Here is an 8073-nt window from a genome sequence, read left to right on the forward strand (position 1 = left end):
AATCATCCATTCTTTTATAGTGGGCTAATGATCCATGGTTTATTGAATTGGGCTAAAACCCATAGGGTGCTCCATGGATGGTCCATGGAGGTTAAAACTCATAGATCATGGAGGAAATGAAAAGCCATGTCAATTAGGGTTTACATGTGTAACGCTACTTGTGACACCACTATAATAAGACCCCATGAGCTACCAAAATCGACATTAAGTGTAGAATAAGAGGGCTATCCAATTTTGAGTGTGTGTGTTCTTCTCTCCAAGTTATTCCAAGAGTTATGGTGATGTGTGAAACATTTTAGGCATCACATTTGGGGTGCAAAGCTCACAAAGTTCTTAAGGAATCCAAGAAACAAGAAAGGTATGTTCTCCTACTAGATTTTATGTTTCAAGTTCCCCATGCCATGCTAGGTAGGTTAAGAACCTTGGAAAAATCAAATTTGCATGTATCTTAGTAAAACATAGATCCAAGGTTTCTAGGGTTGCATGTACACCTTAGGATTGTTAGAATGCTCAAAACCCTTCACTTCTTCCAAAAACGGGAGGTAAATCTAACATCTCGATCGAAGACAATGGAGACTGGGACTCCGTGGCGAGTGACAATCTTGCGAACGTACACATCGGCCAATTTCTCGGCCAAAGAACTTTCCCGAATAGCCAAGACATGGGCACTCTTGGTCAATCGATCTACAATGACCCATATAGCATCAAACCCCTTCTCCGTCCTCGGCAGTTTAGTAATGAAATCCATCGTGATTTGCTCCCATTTCCACATGGGAATCTTTAGGGGCTGCAACATTCCATGCGGCCTTTGATGCTCAGCCTTGACCATCCTACAGGTCAAACACCTCTCGACTTACCAAGCGATCCTCGTTTCATACATGGCCACCAATAACTCAAACATAGGTCTTTGAACATCTTGGTGGCTTCTGGGTGAATAGAGAAATGAGACGTATGAGCCTCCTCCATGATTGTCTGTCTGACCCCACCAGACATCGGAACCTATACCCGACCGCATCGGGTCAATAATCCCCGGCTATCCAGTACAAACCGGGTGTTCTCACCCTTAATCATCTCTAACTTCCAGTTCTCTGGTCGCATGCCCTCAACCTGAGCATCTCTGATCAAGTTTACAAGTGGAGAATCCACCGCTATCCTCATACATACCACTGGGGTGGAAGACTCAGCTGACTTGCAGCTCAAAGCGTCCGCAACCACATTCGCTTTACCGGGGTGGTAAAGGATCTCACAATCGTAGTCCTTTACTACATCCAGCCACCTGTGCTGCCTCATGTTCAGGTTCGGCTAATCCATGATATGCCTCAAACTCTTGTGATCCGTGTATATGGTACAACGTACCCCATATAGGTAATGCCTCCAGTTCTTGAGAGCGAATACCACCGCTCCCAGTTCCAGATCATGCGTAGGGTATCTTGTCTCATGCGGCTTCAGCTGCCGCGATGCGTAGGCTATCACTCGTCCTCTCTGCATGAGGACCGCCCCCAAACCTATGATGGATGCATCACAGAACACCACAAAACCCTCAACTCCCTCCGGGAGTGTCAAGACTGGAGCCTCGCGTAACCGCTGTCAAAGGGTCTCAAACGCCCTCTGCTGCTCAGGGTCCCACTGGAAATCCACCCCTTCCTCGTCAGACGAGTGAGGGGTACTGCAATCTTGGAGAAATCCTAAATGAATCTCTGGTAGTTCCCTACTAATCCCAAAAAGCTCCTAATGTCTGACGGAGATTTCAGAACCTCCCACTGCATAACCGCCTCGATTTTGGCCGGGTCGACCAAAATCCCCTCCTGGTTAACGAGATGCCCAAGGAACTGAACCTCTCGTAACTAAAACTTGAACTTTGAGAACTTGGCATAGAGTCGTTCTTGACTCAAGACTCCCAATAACTCCCGTAGATGCTCCCCATGCTGCTCTCGGGTCTTAGAATACACCAAGATATAATTTATGAACACGATGACTGAACAATCGAGCATCAGCCTGCATACCCGATTCATCAGGTCCATAAACACTGCTGGTGCATTGGTGAGCCCAAAAAGCATCACCACGAACTCGTAATGTCCACAACGAGTCTGAAACGCGGTCTTCTCCACGTCCTCCTCCCTCACTCTAACCTGATGATACCCGGATCTCAAATCGATCTTGGAAAACCAAGATGCACCCTGTAACTGATCGAAGAGATCATCTATCCTTGGGAGTGGATAATGGTTCTTCATCGTTAACTTGTTCAACTCCCGGTAGTCGATGCACATCCGGTGCAAATTGTCCTTCTTCCCGACGAAGAGGATCGGTGCTCCCCATGGAGAACTGCTCGGATGAATGAACTGCTTGCTCAGTAGCTCCTGTAACTGAGATGACAACTTCTGCATCTCAGGCGGTGCGAATAGGTACGATGCCTTAGCGATAGGGGCCGCACCTGGCACTAGATCGATCCTGAAGTCGGCCTGCCTCTCCGGAGGCACTCCGGGTAACTCCTCCGGAAACACATCAACAAACTCTCTAACCACTGGAACCTCTGAAACTGGAGTCTGATCCCTGAACCGTGTATCCACCACATATGCTAAATAACCCGCACACCCGTGATGAATATACTATCGAACCTTGGCAACTGAAAGAAACCTAATCCCACTCTGGTGCCCTCGCCATATACAATCAGTTCTCCCCCACTTGGGTTTCGAACCACTACCCGCTGACCCTCACAATCAATCATGGCACCGAATCGACTAAGCCAGTCGATCCCCACAATCACGCACACATCCCTCATGAGAATCAGATTCAAGTATATCGAGAAAGATATCCTGAAGATCTCCATTTCACATCGTCGGTAGACTGAAGAAGCAGAAACCCTATGTTCGTTGGCGATAGAGACTCACAACCGACACTCTAGCTTTCCTATTCACACTATGAACTCCTTACTAAATGCCTAAGATACAAAAGACCGACTCGCCCCCCAAGTCAAATAAATCCAATGCAGGTAAGGAGCTTAGTAAGAACGTACCTAACCACCGGTACAACAGATAAGCATATAACAGATATAATAAATGAGATAAGGGATAGAATCATACCAGTAACCACATCTAGTACTGCTTTGGCCTCCTCAGCTATAAGCTAGAAGGCACGCCCCTGAGCCTTTTGGGGCTCTGCCCTAACTGGCCTCCCGTCTGTAATCCTCAAAGTAGTCGGTGCTGGAGCCTGCGCCGGATTGGCGACTAGAAGAGGACATTGGGCCTTCATATGGCCCACCTGCTCACAATGATAACACAAACTGACTCCGGAAGTCAGAGCCTATTGTCTGCAACCCTTGGCCAGATGGCCCTGCTTGCCACATCGGTGGCACCCACTCCCTACTCGGCATGTCCCTGAATGAGCCCTTCCGCACTTCCCACACGTGCGGCCTGGCTGCCCCCAGTCCTGGTATCAGCAGTCTTAGACCGCTTCAACACCGGATGCGACTTTGTCGGGGCCTGTCGCTGCTCCGTCAGTTGCAGCTCAATCTCCAACTCACGCCGCCTAGCGGCCTCCTGTAGGTCCAACAACGTATCACATCTCTGAGTGGCAACAAACTGACGGATGTCAAACTTGAGCATGCTTAGATAACGTGTCATCTGAGCCTGCTCCGAGGAAAACTCTGGGCAAAACATCGCCCTCTCAGTAAAAATACGGGTGATCTCCGTCACCGACTCAGTACCCTGCTTTAGGTCCAAGAACTCTTGAGACAACTACCCACGCTCTACCCGAGGAATGTAGCGAGCGCGGAACATATCCCTGAACTGCTCCCATGTAACAACGGCTCCCTGGTCTTCCGTAAATGATCCAGTAACCAATCTCCACCAATCCTTTGCCCCAGTTCGCAATAAGTTCAGGGCACACGTAACCTTATGGTCAGTAGGACATGAGCACATGAAGAAACATCCCTCCACGTCAGACAGCCACCTCATGGCTACAATAGGATCCTGAGTACCATCAAAAGTCAAGGGCTTTGTATTATCAAAGTCCCGGTACTGGAGGCCCCGACTGGCTCCTCTTCCCCCTCCGACCATTGTTACAGCCGTCATGGCTGCAGCGACAGCTATCTCAGCAAGGGCTACATATCTGTCATCAAAGTACTCTGTCATGGCGGAGTTGATAGTCCCAAGCAACTCCAAAATCTGACCCCGGACAATCTTGACCACCTGCTCGCGGATTATCTCCCTGACACAATCCTCTGTCAACTCTGGCCCCATCCTGGCCGATAATCTCAAGTGCTGCTGGGGCGTCCTGACCACCTGTCCCGATCCCGACCCGAATCCAATCACGAAGCTCCGCGTAACCGCCATACTGTAAATATACCAACAAATATCAGATAATTTGCATATACAACAGGGAACCAACTCCCAACTAAGCACTAGGGGTTGTGACTTCCTTGCTACGCGTATGGGTCCTGTGCTTTCAATAGTACGGGCCCATACTAACTTCCACACGTACCTATATTTGTCTCAAGTGTCATCACAACGCCCTAATTAATATACATAATCATAGTGAGCGCTCAATCCTCACTCCTAGAGGAATGCTAAATATCTCGTAACTAGCCTCGCAGCCTCACACAACCCACCTATCCATGAGACTTCCACCAACCCTGCAACACTAGTGTATGTTAGCCATATATAACGCTGGACCGTATAGACTTTCGAATATCTGATCCTACCCTAAGCCCCCAATCAAACAAGAACAGAACATAAGGCCAAATCAAACATTCTCAGGCTATAAGTACTAGAAAAACAGCCTTTTACGACGCTCATTGCATGTCATAAATGGCTCAGACGACGCGCAAATGCGCGTCAAGAAAGGCCCTGTCATAAAGAGAGACGACGCGCTTTTGCGCGTCGTCTATAGACGACGCTCATTTACGACGCGCAGTTACGACTTGCCTTTATGACACGCAATGCGTATCAAGGAAGGCCCTGTCATAAAGGAAGACAACACGCATTCGCGTGTCGTAACCTTATGACGCGCGTGTTAATGACACACAATGCGTATCAAGAAAGCCCCTGTCAAGAAAGGTCATGTCATAAATGAAGATGACACACATTTTTGCGTATCATAATTTTAAATGTTTAAAAAAATATTTTTTTTTATAGATTTACTAATTTTCAAATTAAATTTGCATTTAATGCATCATAATAGAAAATAAAATATCATATACAAAAAATATAATCCATTTCATAAAATTTAATGTCATACAAAAATAGAATCCATTGCATAATATTTTATTCCAAATTTGACATTTTTTTTGTTTCCATACTTTGACAATTTGTGTTGCTGCTGATTCCGGAGCCAATCCGCGACTGCATTCCAGAGCTGATTCAGTGGAAAGAGCATCCCAGACTCCATCACTTGAAATTACAAGCCGCCCACAAGCAGAAGATAGCTGAAGATCATGAATAAATAAAATTTGTTAATAAAAAGAGGAATAAATTGATTTTAATTACTAAACACCAACATTCAAACCAATTAATGAAAGTTAAAGCATCTAAATAATATAGCATGGGATGCAAATATATCATGCATCGTACAAACAATGAAGATTTTTAGTTTCTGGAATATTATTGACATCATTAGGATTAAGAGTTTTCTTTGCTTATCCGCTGCACCTCATATGTTTCCATCACATTTGAAGGATTATAATGCTACATAGCTCTATTAAAGATGCTACAATATCTCTCTATTGTTATGCATGAAATCAAGACATGATCTTTTAATACTAGAAAACAAGAGCTATTCAGAATAATAAAGCTACATACCTGAGTTTGCAAGAGGTATCGCAAGGTGCTGCCGACTCAAAACCAAGCAGCCTTAGGCACTTATCAAGGACTGAACTGAGGATGCACATCTGATAGAAAAAAGATAAAAGTATAATTTCAAGGATTAATAAAAGCTATTCGGAAGCCAGCAATGAGAACCAAATTTATTTAAAAAAAAAAGAGATAAAGAAAGAGAGAGACTACTTGCATCTAGCCTCTAAAAATGTGCTTTGTGTAACCATCACCTGGATCAGCACCAATCTGGATCTTTTGATTTGAGGCTCTGTTGTGTGTCTCGCTTAAGACATCCAGACAATCTGAATGCTTCTTCTTAGTTTGAAACTGCAATAATTGAGATACAATTCATTTTGAGGGGATAGATAAAGAAAATATGAATGACCATCAATTTATCAGTAATCAAAGGGGACGGTTCTCTTCAGCATAAAGATAAAGCCTTTGATGGATCCTAGTGAATCAGTTACTAGGGAATGTGACATGTAGATTGGATTGGTAAACCTGAAGGTAACAGTGTCACTGCAGGGTTTTGCATTTTCTTGAGACTCAAGAGGGCAGTGATGTCTTATTCTAGGTTGATTGTTAAAAAAATTAATATGGAATACCTAATATGGAAACAGTAAAAAAATTAATAGTAAAAAAGTGGACTCTTATTCTAGGTTGATTGTTAAAAAAGTACATACGTCTCCAGGGGTATCAAGAAGTGGCTGCTAATTGCTGGAGCCAACAATTGGCTTGGGAATATGATCTTCTAGGTAAGCATACCTACACAAAAGTTAAATTACTTTTTAGCCCTTGTGGTTAATTGATAACACACACACAGATGCAGGATGAAATAAAGAGAAGGAATAACATACCTTTTTTTAAATACAACAAGTGTAGAAGATTCATAACTCTCAAAGTGATGCTTTGAGTTAGGAGGTAGGTAAGCAAACGAGTCTACCTACAGTTCAATGACAAATATTAACTGTTGAGGAATACATTTACTTGATTGAAGCATTTTTCCCTCTTCTTTATAACAATGTCTTTCAGGAATGCTATTCAACTTCAAAATTTGGCATAAAACATGTAATTTTAATGTTCATATAAATCTTACTACACAAAAGAAAATTCAAGATTAAAGGGTTCTATACCATCAGTGTTTGGCAAATTCCTGAAACATTAGTGAGAATCACCAAACCTTGAACCGCAAATACAAACCTAAATGATAAACATAAATTAAAACACAACTCGAGTCACACTATGATTCAAAAGAAACTTGATTTGATTATAAATTGAGGGGGTCATTAATACCTCTCAACATGTTTAGGAAGTAGCCCTGATTTTCAACATGTTTAGGAGGTAGCCATGATTTTGTCGTTGCTCTCACGGAATGAAAACCCAGATACAACCGGTGGAAGGAACCCAAACACCAGGTAGGAAAACAGAGAAACCAACATGTGAAGCGGGAAATCCTCTCTTCGCCCCAAATGTTGTTGGTATCGATCCTCTTCTGAAGAAGAAGATCATCTGCCTTCGTTTCTCAGGTCCCAAAGTTGTAATTGTAAACAAACAACATCAAAGTAAAATACATACATATACACTAATATGCAACTTATTACTTACATTATGACTAATCACCAACAATCCGCCAAATATGCTAGCCAATTCCAATTCCAACACATTCACTGCAAGCAATAATAAAGAATATAAAGTAATTGATAATTCCAAATAGGAAATAGGAAATGCATTGCTTATTTTCTTTGCTTACATGTGGAAGCATCAACTGAATAGTAACACAAAAAAGTTGATGCTTCCACATGTAAGCAAAGCAAAATAGAATAGTAACACAAAAGTTGATGCTTCTACAAAGATGCCAAAACCACAACTGAAATATAAAGAAAGAAATCGAAATCAATGCATGATGAAAGAATCAACATCGTGATCAGAACTTAAAAGCCATAGCAAAACAGAGATAAGAGTTGTTAATTAGAACTCACAAACGGTTTAATTCCATAGTAATTAAGAAAAAATTGCAGAGGATTAAGAAAGAGAAGAAATACCTTACGTGATCTGTGTTCAAAATTGGGGCAAATTCATGAACTACAAAGCTCCAAAGAAATCCATGTCGATAGAATTTAAGTAGAAAAAGACTGGGAGAAAATCATGAAGATGGAAGATACTGATTTGCATAAATATGGAGAAGTAAATCTAATTGCTAGTGTAGACAGCTGGAATTTTGCTTACCAAACACAAATATGAATTAACAAAGAGATATAACGAT

At 42.7% G+C, this 8073-nt stretch overlaps 1 long non-coding RNA gene across 1 annotated transcript; it reads right to left on the reverse strand.

Moving 5' to 3' along the window:
• Positions 1-5374: 5374 nt before the first annotated feature.
• On the reverse strand, positions 5375-6040 carry LOC145070337 (uncharacterized). Its single transcript, XR_013689903.1, has 3 exons — positions 6000-6040; positions 5796-5884; positions 5375-5422 (listed from the first exon to the last, which is right to left on the reverse strand). It is a non-coding gene; the product is annotated as an uncharacterized LOC145070337 (long non-coding RNA).
• Between the last annotated feature and the right edge of the window lie 2033 nt (positions 6041-8073).

This window comes from Lactuca serriola, chromosome 1 (genome assembly GCF_051521515.1).
Source record: "Lactuca serriola cultivar US96UC23 chromosome 1, Lser_US96UC23_V15, whole genome shotgun sequence".
NCBI classification, from domain to species: domain Eukaryota; kingdom Viridiplantae; phylum Streptophyta; class Magnoliopsida; order Asterales; family Asteraceae; genus Lactuca; species Lactuca serriola.